This window comes from Herpailurus yagouaroundi, unplaced genomic scaffold, assembly GCF_014898765.1.
Source record: "Herpailurus yagouaroundi ecotype Mexico unplaced genomic scaffold, PumYag 28, whole genome shotgun sequence".
Taxonomy (NCBI): Eukaryota; Metazoa; Chordata; class Mammalia; order Carnivora; family Felidae; genus Herpailurus; species Herpailurus yagouaroundi.
In genome coordinates, this window is record NW_024412376.1 from 26653915 (window position 1) to 26675003 (window position 21089).

General features: G+C 35.9%; 1 protein-coding gene across 5 annotated transcripts in view; it reads left to right on the forward strand.

Moving 5' to 3' along the window:
• The window catches only part of MARCHF1 (membrane associated ring-CH-type finger 1), an 889619-nt gene that overhangs the window by 698537 nt on the left and 169993 nt on the right, over nucleotides 1-21089 (forward strand). The gene's annotated exons all lie outside the window — the stretch shown is intronic.

Here is a 21089-nt window from a genome sequence, read left to right on the forward strand (position 1 = left end):
AAATATTCTTTAACATAAATAAGTTTTAATTATTTTTATGTCCTTTAAATTTGTATTTTATTCATTGCATTGTCAACAAGCAGCAAAGAGATATGGCTGGGTGTCACAAATGTTGTTAGTGTCAATAAGTATCTGCCGAGTGAATGAATAAATGAATGAAATAATGAATATTGTATAAATTCAGCTGAATAAGTGCTGGACTTATGGCAGAAACTGAGTTGCCAGAAGTTAACTAGGGCCCTGGGTGAATCACTTCACTCACTCATATCCATGTCATCTCTAAAAATAGAACTTTCAAAAGGCATCTCATAGATCTGGTGTTTAATAATCTTATTACTCATACTGATGTATTTCTCCATACAACATTACTTTTAAAATACTGACTTGGTCAGAGTGGCCAAAATGAACAAATCAGGAGACTCTAGATGCTGGAGAGGATGTGGAGAAACGGGAACCCTCTTGCACTGTTGGTGGGAATGCAAATTGGTGCAGCCACTCTGGAAAGCAGTGTGGAGGTTCCTCAGAAAATTAAAAATAGACCTACCCTATGACCCAGCAATAGCACTGCTAGGAATTTATCCAAGGGACACAGGAGTACTGATTCATAAGGGCACTTGTACCCCAATGTTCATAGCAGCACTCTCAACAATAGCCAAATTATGGAAAGAGCCTAAATGTCCATCAACTAATGAATGGATAAAGAAATTGTGGTTTATATACACAATGGAATACTACGTGGCAATGAGAAAAAATGAAATATGGCCTTTTGTAGCAACGTGGATGGAACTGGAGAGTGTGATGCTAAGTGAAATAAGCCATACAGAGAAAGACAGATACCATATGGTTTCACTCTTATGTGGATCCTGAGAAACTTCACAGGAACCCATGGGGGAGGGGAAGGAAAAAAAAAAAAGAGGTTAGAGTGGGAGAGAGCCAAAGCATAAGAGACTGTTGAGAACTGAGAACAAACTAAGGGTTGATGGGGGGTGGGAGGGAGGAGAGGGTGGGTGATGGGTATTGAGGAGGGCACCTTTTGGGATGAGCACTGGGTGTTGTATGGAAACCAATTTGACAATAAATTTCATATATAAATAAAAAAAATAATACTGACTTGGTAAAATGTGTAGTTTTGTGCAATAAAGTAGTTATATCTTAAACATTAAAGACAAGTGATCATATTTCTCATCGCTTTTTTAAGCTCACATTAAAAGACATATTGGACAAAGGGCTAGTATCCAAATCTATAAAGAACTCACAAAACTCCACACCCAAAAAACAAATAATCCAGTGAAGAAATGGGCAGAAAACATGAATAGACACTTCTCTAAAGAAGACATCCAGATGGCCAACAGGCACATGAAAAGATGCTCAACGTCGCTCCTCATCAGGAAAATACAAATCAAAACCACACTGAGATATCACCTCACACAGGTCAGAGTGGCTAAAATGAACAAATCAGGAGACTCTAGATGCTGGAGAGGATGTGGAGAAACGGGAACCCTCTTGCACTGTTGGTGGGAATGCAAACTGGTGCAGCCACTCTGGAAAACAATGTGGAGGTTCCTCAAAAAATTAAAAATAGATCTACCCTATGACCCAGCAATAGCACTGCTAGAAATTGACCCAAGGGATACAGGAGTGCTGATGCATAGGGGCACTTTCAACAATAGCCAAATTATGGAAAGAGCCTAAATGCCCATCAACTGATGAATGGATAAAGAAGTTTTGGGTTATATATACAATGGAATACTACTTGGCAATGAGAAAGAATGAAATATGGCCTTTTGTAGCAACGTGGACGGAACTGGAGAGTGTTATGCTAAGTGAAATAAGTCATACAGAGAAAGACAGATACCATATATTTTCACTCTTATGTGATCCTGAGAAACTTAACAGAAGACCATGGGGGAGGGGAAGGGGGAAAAAAGTTAGTGAGGGAGGGAGGCAAACCTAAGAGACTCTTAAAGACTGAGAATAAGCTTAAGGTTGATAGGGGGTGGGAGGGAAGGGGGATAAAAAGTTAGTGAGGGAGGGAGGCAAACCTAAGAGACTCTTAAAGACTGAGAATAAGCTTAAGGTTGATAGGGGGTGGGAGGGAGGGGAGAGGGTGGGTGATGGGCATTGAGGAGGGCACCTGTGGGTATGAGCACTAGGTGTCGTATGGAAACCAATTTGACAACAAATTTCATATTAAAAATTTAAAAAATTTAAAAAAGATCATTGGAAGCCATGAGAAATAAAGTGATGTCACACTAAACATGATAGTTTAATAAAAATTAAAACAGGTATTAGCTGGATATAGGCTAAAATATGTACATAAAGTATCTCATTCAATTCTTATAGTAAAGGCACTTAATGATAAATATCATTATTACTTACATTTTACAACTTCAGAAACAGGCACAGAGAAGCTAAGTTTCCCATAATTGCACAGCTAACCAATCAGTAAATGATAGAACTAGGACTCCAGTTGTGGGATTTTGGACTTGAGATTCTGTGTCCTTACACGTTGTTCTATATGCCTCATAATCACATACTGTGAAAACTTAAAGGATTTATTTGTAATTTTCTAAAGCACTCATTGAATGGAAAATGCATTATCAATTATCACTTAAATTTTAATTGTTTATGTTACCGTACTTTATGTTTTCTTTTTTTGTGCCATTGGGTTTTTATCACCCACTTTTTAATGCTTGAAACATAAACTTCTCCCTAAAACAAGTAACCACTAATTATAATGTTATGCCTCTTAGGACATTTTTCCCCAGAGGCATTATCAATTAACATGTCTTATTAACTTAAAACATTTATTTTTATGTAGCTATTAAACTTCTAAGAGAAGATCTGCTAATTTGACTATTTAAAATAACTACAGGTTGAACTTTCTAGATTTCTAATAGTTTCTAGACCTATGGTTGTTGCATGGCAACCAACTCAAACTTTAGCAGTTCTGGGCACTTTTTGGTTTTTAGGTGATGCTCTTTTGCACACAGATACACTCCAACCCTGCCAGCTGCCATAGATAATTTACCCACTGGTCCTCAAGGGACTGGTCTTGGACATGGAGCTGACCTAGGACAAGCAAGCTAACACCACTGCAAAACAAATAGAATGGTTTATCCTTTGGACTTCTTATACAAAAGGAATATATTCATAATCCTTGAACATGACACATTCTAAATGTATGTTTATAAGTTAAGCTTCTGCTTGCCTTTATATAGAAATAATGGATTTTTATGGTTTTATAGGTTGTCTGGTTTAAAGTTGACTTTAATTCTGTCTAATGTCTCAGAACAATCAATATTATCATTTAGATGGCTGTGAAATCACTCTTTCCTATTACTATAAAGGCAATTTGCAAGTTACTCTGTACAAATGAATTGTACACCTTATACTCTGAAATGCATTTTAAATTAGGAATAAAGCCAAATAATTATATCCATTTAATGCTTTTTGTTTGTTTTTACGTAAACTGAATCACATCTACTAGATTTGATAAGGCCTCCTAGAACCTGGCACCAGGTAAAGTGCCATGATAAAATTTCAATTCTGTTCTTCTGAATAGATTTTAAGAAAACTAATTACATCAGCACATGAATCTTTCTGGTGATAAATAATAATTTACTAACACTGTGTTATTTTGAACCACCAATATTTTGACTACAGCCTCTTTTGTTCTTTATAAAATTTCTGTACTTTATAATTTTTATGCTTTTCAAAAATTTAAGAAACTAAATTGTTCCCTGGACTATCTTATAATACATGAAGATCTAGGAAGTGTTGATTTTTATTCACTCCACAGAGTGTGGCTGAAAATTCATTAATTGGTTTCAATCTGCTTGTGGTCAAAGGTCTTAATGCTTTTTGAACTTCTGATATTGAAGTAGAGAATTTTCAGCAGATATGCCAGCCCTTATTTTATTATATTTTATCCCGAGAGATTATTTCTATTATGAGAAATTCACTGTCTTTAATAAGTAGTCATTAATTCATGTTCCTTGTGTGCACATATGCGCGTCTTGGGTCTCAGTGTTTTCCGCCAAGAATTAACGTTTAGCCCCTTCAGATTTTTGCATCTGGGTGGTTGAAATCATGTAAACACTTTATAAATCTGAAGCTTAAATATATAAAAGCTAATACCTTCTCTGGGGGAGAGTAAGCTAAAATAAATGCAGTCTTAGCTTATAATACTAGAATTCCAGGTAGCACTTTCAGCAGGTATCTCTTTTTAAAATTTCAGCCCATTGTCTTACGTCAAGGGAGGGAAGAGTGGGTGGGTGATGGGCATTGAGGAGGGCACCTGTTGGGATGAGCACTGGGTGTTGTATGGAAACCAATTTGACAACAAATTTCATATTTAAAGAAAGTATAAGAGCTTCTGATTAATCCAGAACTGCAGCTAAACATTCATAAATAGCATTATCATAGGGAGGAGTTGATAATATTATATATGGAATCCAAAATATACTCTGACCAAAATTAATCCAATGTTGCTTTGTATTTGTGACTTTATAACGACCCCATTTTAAGAGCAGGTACAGATATTAATTTTTCTATTATAAATGTGTAAAATGAAGGCATATTTTATTCATGAATGAAATATCATATAAATTGCCATCGTATACTTACTGCCCATTATTCTCGAGAACACCTATGCTAATATGCCTCTAAAACAAACAGAATTATTAATATTTCTCCTTAATTTATTAAACATCTGTACTGTTCCAGGTAGGTATTAGATTGGATTTAAAGAAAATAAAAATTTAACTGAAATATAGTCCCTTCCCTTGAAAAACACTTTATCAAGTAATGAGTGTAGAATAATATATATATAAATTTACTCCCAGATCTATTTCATTAGTAATTGCTATTTATACACAATAAGTCTCCAGAATTTTTATGTGAAGGAAGTTTGAAGACAGTAACATAGTTGGAATTGTGAGCTAGGGAAGTTTTATAAAAGTTGAGTTTGTATAGCAAGCAAATTTTTACTTACACTGTATGTTTGTTGAGGATGACTTCTATGTGTGTCGTGTAGAATCATGGAGTTCATTAAAGTCCGATGGTTAAAACCTTTCATTTTCAAGCCACTTCTAGCCTTTATTGAAACATGTGCCAGAAATCCTCCTCAGTTTGGTACTTATAATATTTCTAATAATTAAAAACCCAATGAAAGAATAACATGAGACACTGAGAAGTAAAGTGACTGACCCACAGTCACATTATTAGTGAGTATGAACTGATCTAGAATTTGAACTAAGTATATCTGACTGCAAATTCATTCTTATGCTTATTTATTATTATTATTATTATACTTATTATATATTTACTATTTGATGTCTTTTTGGTAGTCAGAAATCATTTCTTCCCATCTCTTTATGTTGTATGTATTTGCTTATAGTTGTCCTGTATAATATGCCAACTTGTTAAGACTTTTCTAGAAGTGACCAAGGCTCACTGAGGCTTAGTTTTAAGTGTTATGCAGATGAGAGTCAGAGTCAGACATCTTGTTCCACATTAGCCTTACCCTTTTGGACCAGTCAGGGTCTCACACCTCTACCAATATCCATAGGTGAGATTTGAGGGAGCAGTTTTAATTTTATGAAAGAATGCTTCGTAACACATTTCTGAAACTAATTTTGCGACATTTTCAAGAAATGGATTCAAAACTTCTATTTCTAATAGAGTATGCCTCTAAGCTAATGAAATATAGGCTGTATATGAATAAGATTTAAAGTTTATATAAAATGGAAGATTAACTGTGCTACCATTGTTCTGTGTAGCCCATTATGTTCCGTGCTAAACAGTTTAGATCCCACTTTCTAGTGTGAGTCTCAGAACCATCTCAAGAAGACTGTATTATTATCAACATTCTACAAGTGCATCACTAGAAGTTACAAGTGGATAACTGTCTTGCCCAAGGTGTACCGTAAGTGATGTAGTTGGCATTTGAGCCCAGACATCCTAGAAGATGTATCATTTATTAGTTATAATACCATATTAAGTAATAAGTCTCCAGGGCCATTCCTCATCATTTTCTCCTGGATCCAACAGAGTGCATATGTGGAAAAATGGAATTTGATTTTACTATGGCCTTTTGTGAGGTCACCTGCTTTCCTGCCCTCGATTGTTTGTCTAGTAATTACCCTAATAATAATGGACAAGAGTCCTGAATTTCTTGTCTAAAGCACGAGTTCAGGTGTGTTTTTTTTGTTTGTTTGGTTGGTTTTTTTTATTGTTTAAAAAAAATAGGTTCAGGAAGGATTACCCTATAACAATGGAGAGAGGGAGAGAAAGATAAGGGAGAAAGGTTATGTTAGAGCTGTTGTAATGATTTAGAAACAATCCAGCAGTAATGTTTTTCATGCATGCATGGGATTTGCATTATGCTAAGATGGCGTGCAGGCTTTCTTCTTAAAAGAATTCCATGAGATGTTGCTGTAAAAATTTGTAACTTCAGGGGCACCTGGGTGGCTCAGTCAGTTAAGCCTCAGACTTAGCTCAGGTCATGATCTCACAGCTCATGAGTTTGCGCCCTGCATCAGGCTCTCTGCCGACAGCTTGGAGCCTGGAGCCTGCTTTGGATTCTGTGTCTCCCCCTCTCTCTGCGCCTACCCCGCTTGCGCTATGTGTGTGTGTCTCTCTCAAAAATAAATAAAAATTGAAAAAAAAATTTTTAATTTGTAACTTCAGACTCCCTGCTGGGCCAATATTATGATATAACGAGAAACTGTCAAAAGTAGGCCATAAATAAATGACAGTGAGGGAAAGGTCTGAAACTTGGACAATATTCCCTTTCCTGGTATTGTGGGGGTCTTTTTTGTCTTCTTTTGTTTTTAATGTTGATTTATTTATTTTGATAGAGAGGGCACACATAAGCAGGGGAGGGGCAGAGAATGAAGGAGAGGGAGAGAATCCCAAGCAGGTTCCATGCTTAGCACAGAGCCCTACACGGGGCTCAGTCTCACAACGAGATGATCACCTGAGCCAAAATCAAGAGTCTGAGCCACCCTAGCTCCCTACCTGGTACGATGTTCTGATCCATCTCTAGCTCATTGTGCCTATTTATCCAACTAGGAAACTCTCATATGTCTTCAGCTATTTTATAGAACCAGAATTTACATACCCAAAGATAAAATTTTATCACATTTCTTTATATATTACTGACAGAAGGAAGGAGGGAGAAAGAGTTGAATAATGGAGTGGGGACAAGAATAGACGTCTGGCACAAGAATGGGACAGGCTTGAAGTAGCACATCACATGTAAGTGAGGCCCTGCCATGGTGCAGAAGGAAGAATTACCAGCCTTTGCGTGGATCATAAACTTGCCGAAACATACATTTGCATAAACGTGTGTGTGTGTTTGTGTGTGTGCCGTGAAGGTTTTAGGATTTTTAAAATTTAGTCAATTTTATTTCAAAATTTAGCAAAATACCTAAGCCTGAATTTCCCCTGACAGTGTCTTGAGAAATATATGGTCATTAAGGTGCTTTTAAAAGAATGGAAGATGAAAATGCTAATGAAAACAACCCACCATGCAGCACATTTTAAATGGCTGTTCTCTAATATGCAGACTGTCTTACAAACATGTCTCCAATTTTAAATTAAACCCATAGAAGGAAATAATATAACTCTAATACAAAAAGTGGTTTGAAACTTGATAGATTTTCTAGGAGCTGCAGACTGGGGTAGATAAAATATGACCACCGTATCTCTAGAGCAGCCTTCTAAGATCTTAATTTGATAAAAATTAAGCAAAAATTAGTAGTGATAATAACAATGATAAGGCTACACAAAGAATGCTAAAGATAACCCATATCCATCAAGGTACAGAAAGAAACAGATGGCACTTCCAAATTCAATAATTTGCGAGGAATTGATAGTCTATTTGCAATGGGTGTGAGCAGAGTACATAGAAGACACAAGGGATAGCGTGGTACCCTGGCTAGAAACAACAGGAAGTATTACCACCCCACAGGCTTGAAAAGGCAAGAAGAGGGAACATTTTTCAGAACCCAGAGTCACAGCAGGTTTTGTAGAGAGGGCTACTTGACAACTGCTGAGACCTCCAATTAAGGGACAGAGCCAGCCTCTGGTGATGTCTCACAGAGGGGATAATTTACACTGTCTCATTATCCTCCACTCCTATAATTTCCAACTGGGGGTCCGCATTGGTGGAATAAAATTGGAAGTCGGTGAGCAAAGCGTCTGTAATGAGATCCATCCAGGTGTGCCTCCTGGGCACAGAGCTGTGAAGAGTGGGACATAGATCTCAAGTCACCTGCGAATAGTGGGACATAGATCTCAAGTCACCTATAGTACACCTGCGAATATAGCATCTGGAACTCAAATGAATATATGAAGTCTTTATTACTTAAACTCTGAGATTCCAAGACAGAAAAAGGCCAAAAATTGGGGAAATGTTTAGCATTTATAAGAAAAGCAGTTAATTAACAAGGAATGTGACTTTATATAATTTTTGCAAAAAAAATATTAAAAGGAAACTGTGGGTTTTTCTTTTGACAATATTAATAAAGATTATTGTGATAGAAAGTGTATGACGAAAAAAAATTTTATACATAGATCAATAAAAAATGCAAGAAGTTTTATAAATTATGTGTATATTCTTACAATAGTAGAGGTATGGTGAGCTTCCTGTTTTTAATGTGAACATTGTCGTTATAGAACAGAATTGGGGAACAAATAAAACTGCTTATATTTCACTCTTATAGGGGTTCAACTGTTGTACACTAAACTGTTGTATGCTGACCTTACTCTATATACTGTAAAAACAAACAAACATAGCAGTAATCACCTTTTCAAACAAGCCAGTGAACTAAAACCATCACCTTCTAAATTTTAGCAGCATTCGGTACCCCTTATTTTCTGTCTTTTCATAACTGTAAACATGTCTAAATTAAACCCTCAGGTCCTTTTCTGTGGTGCTCTGGCAATTTGGCCAATGATCACTATACTATATTATTTTTCTTTCCATCCAAACAAGATTCAGTTTGAAGCGTTTTCAGTACTGGGGTGTACAAACTTTTTAAAAAAATGTTTCCTTTTGTTCTCATGTTAGGAATTACAACTGCTGACTTGTTTAGAATGACAAGTCCTTCATCTGTAGAGTCTTTCTTTTAGAAGAGTATACCATTAAAAAGGTATTTTTGCATGAATTTTTTTGGGAGGGATGGGAAACTTCCATCACATGATTTTTATATTCTTTATTTCCTAGTTAATATAGTTGTTCGGCTGTCTGAATAGGTATGAGGGTTTTATTCATTATCATAATTAATAATATTAACAAGTTTTTCAATTAAATTGGGTATTGGGAGTATGTTTGTTTTTTAAAACAATTAAGAGTATTTTAAGTAAATTCTATGCAGTACAAAATTTAATAATAAATTTGACCACTTACAAATATATGTCCTTTTCACTAATCTTCCTTTAGCTCTAGCAAATCCAAGCTTAACCCTAGGTCCTGCTTATACTTATATAGTGCCTTACACTATATTTGGAACATGCTTTTTCAAAGTGTATCATATTTGTTCCGCAGCTATTTTAAGAAGGTAACCATACGTTCTTATGCCCACTTTGCAAATTCAGCAAGCCAAGGCCAGAGAAGGTAGATGATTTTCGTAAGGTCACATGGTTAGTAACGGAGCTCTAATCCAAATGTCACTGTTTTTTTTTCTACCAATGCTACTTGACCCAGTAATTAATTTGATGCCTTTATGTTCCATTTACTGTACTGTCTTGGGGAATATAAACATCAAATGTTTCTTGCAGCTCTTTTACTCACTCTCTGTCTCTCTCTCTCTCTCTCTCTCTCTCTCTCTCTCTCACACACACACACACACACACACGCACACACATTTATCTCTTTATGATATCTAATCTTTGATGAGTAAGACTAACTTTCCCATTTTTGTTTGTTTAATTTTCTTAATTTGATATTTTTACAAAAATATTATGAAAAACAAGTAAAACTCTACCACCCAAGGATTTTTTTTTTTAAGCTAGAATATCTCCATAAGCCTCTCTGCTCCCTGCAGTACTATCATGCTGGGGGACTGAGGGTAACCATTATGAGTAGATGGTGTGATAATAACCGATATTGGATGAGCATATTTTTGCTTAGTCAAAAATATATATGTAAATACATAAATATTTCTACAGGTTCTGTATACTTGATTTTAAAGAAATGAAAATGTCCTCTACATGTTATTGTTTAACTCTCTTTTTCACCTTAATAATATATTTTGGATATCATCACTTGCCAATAAATAAAGATGTAACTTCACACTTGCATTATAATTTCTGTATGCACTTCACATCCACATATAATTTTACATAAACAGGCATACACCATGCTCTTTTTATTTTTAAGGACTCTTTTCCCCCCTTATCTCCTTTCTCCTCTTCCACTGGACTCTCCCTCTGCTCTCTCACTCTTGCCCCAAGAAACTCATGTTATCACACTCATGAGTATCCCTTCCATGACTTTTTCTATTTTTTTAATGTTTATTTATTTTTAGAGAGAGAGAGAGATCATGAGCCAGAGAGGGGCAGAGAGAGAGGGAGAGACAGAATCCCAAGCAGGTTCCATGCTGTCACTGCAGACCCTGACATGGGACTCCATTGCAAGAACAGTGAAATCATGACCTGAGCCGAAATCAAGAGTCATACTTAACTGCCATGACTTTTGCTATGCTCATATAGTCATACACAAGTACATGTCTACACATAAATATATGCACACATAGACACTTGTAGAAGTACTGTCCTTATATGTTTTCCAAATAATCATATTATACAACTTCTCTTTTTACTTTTTGGACTCAATCTTATCTTGTGGAAAATTCCTTTTGGACAAATGGCAAGGAGCTGATTCATTTTATTTCATAATGGCATAATATTCCAAAGCGTGGCTGTGCTATAACTTATTTAATAATTTCTCTGTTGGTGAGCATTGTTTACTCCATTAGTCGGGAGAGAGAAACCAGACTTCGGTTTTAATATAGAAAACTTAATGTAAAGATTTATTGGCTAGTCTGGGTGAACAAAGGAAAGAAACTGGATTATTTATAGCTTGAAAAAGGGGTCCAATGGAATTGAAACTCAAACTTTTGAAGAAGGAGCCAGCGGGCTGGTGTTGGGATCTAAAGAGTGTGGCATCTGTTTCTGAGGCTGTTAGAAAAACTGCACACTGTACTTGGCTACTGCTCCAGGAGGTGATCCCAGCTACCAGAGTAAAGAAGCATTTCTAGGATGATACTCACACAAGAAGTGGAGAAGAAGCCAATGGAAAGCAAACAGGACTGAGCAAATCCCGTTTTCCTTTTCCAGCCTTCCAAGTTCCCCTGTAGTGCCCCTCTTAGCAGAGAGTCAGAGGGAGTGGGGTGAGGAAACAGAAATGTGGTTTGCAGAGCCCCAGCACCAGAGTAGAATTTAGGAGGGTGGGCTTAAAGCTTCGAGAACAAATAAACATTAAAAAAAGAAAAAAAAAAAGAGCACTGAACCGTGGGTCAAAAGACATCGGTTCTGGTCACAGATCTTTCATTGACTGCCTCTATGACCTCGAGCAAGGCATACCACATCTCAGAGCCTCCAGTTCCACATTCCAGAAGTCTCTTGTGGAACACAGCTTGTCAATCAGGAAACAATAAAATTGGACTAAGTATTAATGACATTAGAAAATTAGTTAATTTCATTTAAAAAATTAAAAAAATAATAAAGCTTCGAGAACATTAACTTAACAACTGGCACATCTTTATTGCCAAGATGGGTTTTTGGTTTTTTTTTCAATTAAGAACAGAACTGTATTTAAGTGGCCTTATTCGCATATTCGTATGAACCAGTGCTTTTATTTCTCTGGGACAGATTCCCAGCAGTGAGATTACTGCATAAAGTGATATTTTTAATTTTAACAGATGTTGCCAGATGTTTTTGCAAATGATCCTGCAAAAATTCATACTTCTCCTAGCAATTTTTGAGAGTACTCTCTCTTATTCTCCCCACCAGCACTGGAAGCTATCACTCTATTCAATCTTTCTAACATGATGAGTGTAAAGCAATGCCTTGTTTTTACTCTAATTAGCATTTTTCTGACAGCTTGTGATTTTAAGCATCTTATTATATGTTTATTAACAATCTGCAATCTTTTTTCTGTGAATTTCTATTCCTATCTTTCACTTAATTTTATTTTCTATTGGATTTCTTCTGTTGCCTTTTTCATGAATATACAAAAATCTCTCTGCATATTACAGAAATTGAACTTTATCAATCTTCTATTTTGTGCTTGTTTATAATGTTACTGTTTGTTTATTCACTCTAATTTTTGTGTTCTTTACAGACATAATATAACCAAATATCACTTATAGCTTCTGGTTCTCGTATTAGTTATATATAGACCTCCCCCACCCCTAGATTGAATTTATAATTTAAGCTTATGTCAAATATGGTTTTAATTTTTTATATTCAAGACTTTGTTCCGCCTGGAATCTATGACTGTATATGCCATTTATTTTATTTTTTTTAAGTTTACTCATTTTGAAAGAGAGAGAACAAGGGAGGGGTAGAGAGAGAGAGAATCCCAAGCAGGCTCCACACTGTCAGCATAGAGCTTGACACAGGGCTCGAGCTCACAAACTGATAGATCATGACCTGAGCCAAAGTCAAGAGTCAGACGCTTCACTGACTGAGCCATCCCAGGCACCTCTGTAGATGCTATTCAGTATGGGTTTGATTTTTTTTTTCCATGTATATAGTCAGTTGTCCAGAAGCATTTATTATGACAACTTTCCTTTCAATATTGATTTGAAATACCAATTTTGTTATATGTGAGACTCTTTGATCTGCTTCTGGATTTTCTATTCTGGATTTCACTGGATTTCCTTTTGGCCAATTCTTATGCCAATGCCATATTGACTTAATCACAGTGGGTTAATATGGACAATGCCTAGCATTTGGAAACATTTTTAAAATTAATTTCTTGGCTATTCTCCAGCATTTCTTTTTCTATATGTGTTCCTCAAGATAATTTTATCTATCTCCTTTCTGCTTCAGAAAGGAAGAAATAAACCCCATTAGAGATTAATTTGAACTACATTCTATTTATATCCCATTTTTATTTATTTATTTATTTTTGGGACAGAGAGAGACAGAGCATGAACGGGGGAGGGGCAGAGAGAGAGGGAGACACAGAATCGGAAACAGGCTCCAGGCTCTGAGCCATCAGCCCAGAGCCTGACGCGGGGCTCGAACTCACAGACCGCGAGATCGTGACCTGGCTGAAGTCAGACGTTTAACCGACTGCGCCACCCAGGCGCCCCATTTTATATCCCATTTTGTAGAAGATGTATATTTTATGAAATTATCTTCCCATCAAAAAGTGGTGCTTTCATTTTTTCAGTTCATGATCTCCTCAGTAAGATTTTGTAATTTATATTTTAATAAGATTTTATAATTTATTTGTTAAATTTATTATTAAGTATTTTATGGTTTTTGTTTTTATTATTACATTTCTGGGTATTTATTGCTGGAAGGGGAAAAGCTATTGATCTTGTAGTATTTCTATTAAGATAGACTAAACCATCACAAGAAATAAATCCAAAAAATGTGATGGCTCCAAAGAAATACAAGTTTATTTCTTTTTCATGAAAGTTTAGAGTGTATGTTCCAAACTGGCTGAGGGCTCTTCACCATGTGGTCATTCGAGGACTCAGGAGAATTCAGCTCTACTCTACTTAATATGTGGCTTCCTGGCTTGCTCTGATAGTCACCGTCTTAGCACCGAGCAATAGAAAAAGAAATTGTAGATTTATAGGACATGCAGGAAACTGACAATTGTGAGCTCTGTTCACATCTCACTGGAGGGAATTTAGTTATAGGCAACCTATAATTGAAAGAAATGCTAGGAGACACAGTGTGACTGGAAAGAAATATACCCAGTTGCCTTTCTGTTTTTGCAGAAGAAAGGATGATGCATTTTAGGAAATGTAGTAGACTCTGCCATGGTATAATTATCCTATATCTAGCCATTATACTAAAGTCTCATTAATTCTCATAGTTTTCTTCTTTAACTAGGTACACTTGGAATTTCTATCATATCCATAAGAGATTGCTTTGTTTTGCTCCTTCCTTTCAATATTTTTCCCACCAAATATTTTATTTTATTGTTGTTACATGTGTTAGAATCTCTAAGATGAGTTGAATAGTAATAGCAAGAGCAAACATCCCTAACAGAATTTCATAGTTCTTGTATTTTATCATTTAGAATAATTTTTGGCATTGATTTTAAAATCTTGTCTTTATCACTTTAAAAGATTTCCTCCAATTCTTATTGTACTTAGCACTTACATGGTAGTAAGACTGCAGAGGTTTGTCAATTATCTTTTTGGCATATAAGATCATTATATTTGTCTCTTTCAATGTATTAATCTAATGAAATATTGACAGATTTCCTGAAAAAGGAATGTCTGGAATAAATCTTATTTATTCTATTCCTTGTGCATTTTTGGATGCACTGCTGGTGTATCAAAGATGCATACTATGATTTAGATATATGCTAATATTTTTAAAGAAGTTTTGCATCTCTCTCAGGTGAGTGCCATACTACAGATGGAGGCTGAAGGCAGATTTGAGTTTTAGAGAAATTATGGAATGTGACATTCTTCGTGTGCCAGTATTTTGGACTAAAATTCATAAGCATCACACACATTTAGATAAAAGAAGTTAGGAATGCCTGGTTAGCTCAGTTGGTAAGTAAATGACTCTTGATTTCAGCTCAGGTCATGATCTCACGGTTTGTGGGACTGAGCCCCACATCGGGTTCTGCAGTGACAGCACGGAGCCTGCTTGGGATTCTCTCTCTCTCCTCTCTCTCTGCCCCCCCCCCCCCGCTCATGCTCTTCCTCTCTCTCAAAATAAATAAACTTTAATAAAATATAAAGAAGCTGGAGGAATTCTTATGAACACAGCACAAGAGATAGCAGAGTTTTGAAAGAAGAAGAATAAAAGGCAAATATACTAGTAGCAATGGGAAAGAAAGAATAACAAATAGAAATAAAACAAACCATATGCATTAGGGTCCTCCAGAAAAACCAAACCAATAGGAAATATAGGATATAGATAGATTAGATAGATAGATAGATATGTCTATGTCTATATCTATATCTATATGTATATCTCTCTCTACACACACACACACACACACACACACACACACACACACACACACAGAGGGAGAGAGAGATCTATAGAGTGGGCGAGTAGGCTGGAGACTCGGGGGAGTGGTAGTTCTAGCCCAAAGGCAGTTCTGCTGGCAGAATTAGCAGAATTCATTCTTGTTCTGAAGAGGTCAGTTTTTGTTCTATTAAGGCATTCAACTGATTGGGTAAGATTTATCCACATTATACAGTGTAATCTGCTTTACTCAAAGTCCACTGATGTAAATGTTAATCTCATCCAAAAAACACTTTCAAAGAAACATCCAGAAGAATGTTTGATTAAACATATCAGCACTATGGCCCGGCCAAGTTGACACATAAAATTAACCATTATGTCCCCTGAATGCCAGGGCAATTTCCATTTATCTGTGTAAGAGACCTTCAGTTGTAAATACTTGAGAATCTACTTTAGAGATCACTTGCTATGTAAAACAGAAGCGAAGATGTTAGGTTATTGCAAATATTTTGAAGCAATAGATACATCTATACTTAAGGTTCTAATGCAAAAATTTAAAGGATGAAAAATGAAAAACTTTAAAATAGTGGAAAAATCTGAAAGCTCATTTTAAAAGGATGTATCATATAAAGAGCTTGTGTAAGTTATTCAGTTTTTCCTAAAACTGAGAACAAGGGGCAAGAATGGAGTCAAGGGATCATAGACCAGCACAATAGAGGTATTTCTCTCCCACCTCACTCTTTTACCAAAAGCTAACTTGGCCCTCTCTTCTCCTTCTCAGCATCTAGAATCTAAGAGTCAGAGGAAATGAAACTCATTCATTGTACTTTACCAAGGCGGCCGGGCCCCCAACTGATATTTGACAAGGGCCTTAGAAATATTCTCTGTTGGGTATCATGAGCCAAAGTACCCTCAACTAAGTCCCCAACAAGTGCAGGTCTTGAAATATGCCAATAATTTGACATATTAAAAAATATAGTGTGACCTTCACTGGCATTATCACACATCTTTATTCTACTGAATGACTATAGACTGAGCCAGTAAACTCGCTCTTATTGTGTGAAATACTCTAAGAAATATCTCCGTCAGATTTGTCTCCACATGGCTTCCTTGAACTGCCAAAAAGTTATAGCTTATATTATTGTTCTTCAGTTTTTCAATCCAGATTTCAGATTGCTCAATTAAGACTAAAGCATAGTTTCCTTTTCCTTCTGTATTTCTTTTTGGGTACTGTCTTAACACATTATGCAAGATTAATAACATGAATTTGGGAACTTTATGTATCTATCGTCAAGAATAACGTAAATAAAATTGAAATTACGTGTTCTTTAAAAATGAGGTACAACTGGGGCGCCTGGGTGGCTCAGTTGGTTAAGCATCCGATTTCGGTTCCGGTTATGATCTCATGGCTTGGGAGTTGGAGCCCCAAGTCGGGCTCTGTGCTGACAGCTCAGAGCCTGGAGCCTCTGCAGATTCTGTGTCTTTCTCTCTCTCTCTCTGCCCCTCCCCTGCTCACACTCTGTCTCTCTCTGTCTTTCAAAAATAAATAAACATTAAAAAAAATTTTTTTTAAAAATGAGGTACAACTTACTTGGAAATCATCATGCCCTTACTCTTTTTAGGGCATATAGACTTCTATTTACTTATCTAATTGCTTGTTAATTACTGTATGTATTCAAGTAGACTTCTATTTACTTATCTAATCCCTTCTTTGTTAATTACCGTATCTATTTAAGTTTTCCTCTTCTTAAATAAATTCTGACAACTTTTACTTTGCTAGAATATGGTTGATTTTTTTCCAGGTTTTCAGATTTGTTGCAATAACATTCCGTGTAGCTTTCTTTTACAATTTTTCTAATTTTTCTGTGTCTTTGGTCATTTATCCTTTCTTATCTATTCCTGCTTTCTCTTTCCCTTGATAAGCCTTACTAGAAATTCATCTATTTTGTAATTATTCTCAGGGACCTGCCTTAAGAAAACGTTTCTGTATTATTCTTATTTATATCTATTTAATGAGTTTTAGCTTTTATAATTGATTACTTTCATTTTTCTATGTTCTTTTATTTTGTTTAATTACTGTTTTCTTTAATATGGAAAGCATTTACGGTTATAAATTTTATCTGGATATAGCTTTTGCTGTGTTCTCTATAAGTCTTAGCATATTATTTTCAAGAGTTTCTGGCTATAATTTTCCAAAGACTTTTATTTCATTGAACCAAGTATTACCTAAAAATGTGTTAATTAGTGGTGATTAAGATTTATTAGTCACATTTCAAGTTTTTATTTCTAATTTTATTGGTTCAATATCAAAAGAAGTGCCCTATAAATCTCTATTTGAAGTTTTTTTGTTAAGGTACTGTTTGAGGGTACATGAATTTTACATCTTTCATAGACATTAAAAAACAGTATTTTTCACTTAGTGGACATGAGATTTTTAAATATATCTATTAATCAAGTTTTTATTGCATACAATTTCTCTGTGTTTTTTTTTTCATTTATAAACCACATTGCTTTCAAAGACTTTTATTACAGGTTTTAATTACCTTAGTAAAAATAGTTCCATTTTCTACTTAGAATTCTTCAGATGACCTTCAAATTTGCCTCATTTCATTTTCTTCTTTCAAATATTCTTGATTTTTAGCCTGGACAGGGGTAGGGGGTGGAGGTGAGGGGGACCAAGGAAAAAAACTAGAGAATAACATTGTATCAGTGAAATGTGTGAATCTTATTCTGGTTTCTTCACTCAGGCAGGAATTTTTTTGTTTTGTTTTGTTTTGTTCCTTAAGTTCACATAAAACAACCTCCTTCAAGCTTCCTTACTGCCCTCTTCTGATCAATGGTACAATATATAGAATATCCTTGTGTAGATACATACATGTCCAGCCATATTGTATATTCTTTAACACAGAGTATTGCCTTTTGAAGGAACTATGTCCTTTTCCTCAGATTATAACATTAAAAATGTGTTAAAACAATTTAGTAATGATTTTCTCATTTGGTTATCATTTTTTCCTTTCTGGTAACAAAAATCCAGCCATGTTTAGTAAGATCAAATTTGAAAAACAATCATTATACTAATAATAATCACAGAACAAAACTAACAATGTCAGATATATTTATATCAAACAAAACTTAGAAACTTCTTGTCAATATTAAAAAGCACTTCTGAATTAGAAGTCAAACTCTATGCATACTGTGAATGGTCTGCTAAAACCAGTCTGCTAAGATAGCTACTCAACATTACTGATTGATGATCCCATACTTTTCTTGCAGACTTGTCTGAAGCTCTTGTTGGTTCCAACTTTTAGTCCCCTAAAAGGTCACTATAATTTGAGTACCAGTATGTTACATTAGAATCTAAGACAGCTGCTATTTAATGTAAGGTAAAGAATTTCAACTGATCATAATGAGGTATGACAACTGTATTTGACTAATCTATGAAGAAGAATTTGTCATTGCAATGGTAATGGGACAATCCACCCAATTAATTAGTAGCAAATGAAACAGATAGCTTTGGAAGTTTTCCAAGGGCAAAAGTGCTTCTGGTGCTCTGCTTCAAAAGCAGAGCAAACCCAACTTCCTTACTCGGGTAGAGAAAAATCTGATTTTTCATTCTTAAATTTTGTATGGCAGAATCTAATCCACAATAGAGGCAAAATTGCAGGACAGAGAAACGAGGATGTTTGTGTTTAAATTATGAGTCTAGTAAACTGTGATGATCATCATGATTTTTGAGGGAGCTCTTTGGGTGTTTCCTCTACTCGTGAATAGTAATTGAAATAGTATAACCTTGCAAACTATAAAATGTTTTCATGTAGAGCTCATTTGCTTCTTCCAACAGTCCCCAGGGTATTATCCCCTCCATGTTATAGCGAAGACACAGGTTACAGTGAGGAAAGTCCTGGCTTGTCAAACTGTGATCTTGCCAGAACCAGTGCATTGCCACAGGGCAAATTGCAAGCAGGGCTCTCCCTGTCCAAAGCTGCCAGCACAGCACTCATGTATGCCCGCTGTCCCCTGTATTAACTGGAATGGACACAACAGGGAGCTTAGCTCTGGCAAAAAAAAAAATAAATAAAAAAAAAAATAAAAAAGTAACCTTTGCCTAAACTCCTTTATTTCTTGCAATACCTAATCTTGTGTTAGGAGAAAATAGAACCAATGGATCTCAAGTTAAAAGATCTCTTGAAGTACTAAATAATCAAGAAGATGCTTCCTCCCTATCAGATTTGGGGATGCTGGTGACAAGTATGGGAATTATCTGCTTATTATAACCTTACGCTGAACTCATTCACAACTGTGGAGGGAATCTGACTCTCCTTGTTTTTATCTGAAAACACCACAAAGTCCTATTTGGTTTGCAAAATTAAGTTATCTGATGTAGTGTTAAATTTCTGTGGTGCCTCTGGGCTCTTGTTGAAGCACCTTTCAGTCCTAGTTCCTTAATTATGTTTTCACATACCATGGAAATATGGAAAACATAACAAAACAACTACTACACAAAATTCTTCCCTGTCTATTATATTATGTGACTTATTTCCGTCTGTTCTATACAATAGTGTGTCAGAATCCTGCATTTCACTCAGAAGGGAAGATGGATTAGTTTTGTTTTCTGGTATCTAGAAGAGGAGCTGAGATGTCAGGAGAAAAGTACCTCTCTCCATCACCAGAGGAAGCTAATCAAGGAAAAATGTCTGCTGGCAGTACATACATTAATCTCCAGCTGGATCACGGGGCTGTTATGAGGTGTAACTAATCGTATCGTTGTGACTCATCTTGGTCTGTAATAACACGCTCCACAGTGACATCAGTGGTTGTATGAGATGGATGTTGCATGTAAAGGAAAAAATACTATTCAGCTGGAATATGTGCAAGCCTGCACATGACACAGTGACAATTTGCAGTAAATGCATCCACTGTTTCTCCACAATAACATTTGCCTTATCCTGTCATCGCTGTGTTGCTGAAACTGTCTCTAGCAGTCATCATGGGGCAATTTCAGACCTGCAGGTTGTTAGAACATCTTAGTTCTCAAAAACAACCTCTGTCAAGATGCACTGTAGTTGTCTACACAGGTCCACTTTGGCACCAGGTCTAGATGCTCAGGAAATTTCTTAAAAGAATATTAAGGTGTGGGGCGCCTGGGTGGCGCAGTTGGTTAAGCGTCCGACTTCAGCCAGGTCACGATCTCGCGGTCCGTGAGTTCGAGCCCCGCGTCAGGCTCTGGGCTGATGGCTCAGAGCCTGGAGCCTGTTTCCGATTCTGTGTCTCCCTCTCTCTCTGCCCCTCCCCCGTTCATGCTCTGTCTCTCTCTGTCCCAAAAAAAAAAAAAAAGTTAAAAAAAAAAAAAAAAAAAAAAAAGAATATTAAGGTGTTAATTCAGATCCTTCACAAACTCTTGGTTTCCAGAACAGCTCCTTCCAACATTTTCTCTACAGAAGGAAAGGTGTACTGTGATCTCTTGGTACATGTAAAATTCATAATACCCATGCATTGTGATTTGTCAGTCAATTATCCACTAGCCGATAATTGGCAGAGTAGAACGAGCAACCAGACTGGACTGGACAGAAGGCCTCAGGCTGACTCCAGCTTGAGCATGAGCACTGCCATTGCTGGGAAAAGAATGCTTCTGGGTTTCAAAAGAAGGGCTCCACTTTCTAAGGTCTCTCTATACCTTAAAATTGTACAGTTTTCTTAAAATATTCAAAAGCTTTTCTCATGCTTTTCTACTAAATTGGATATCCTTTAAGAGGCAAGAACTGAGGGTATAATTTTTTTAGTGTATTTTTAAGTTTTAGATTTTAAAATAATTTTTAAAGGTTTTTAACTTAATTGTTTTAAATTTAAAACTATCTTCGCAATTTTTACATTTTATTGTTTTAACATTTATTTATTTTTGAGAG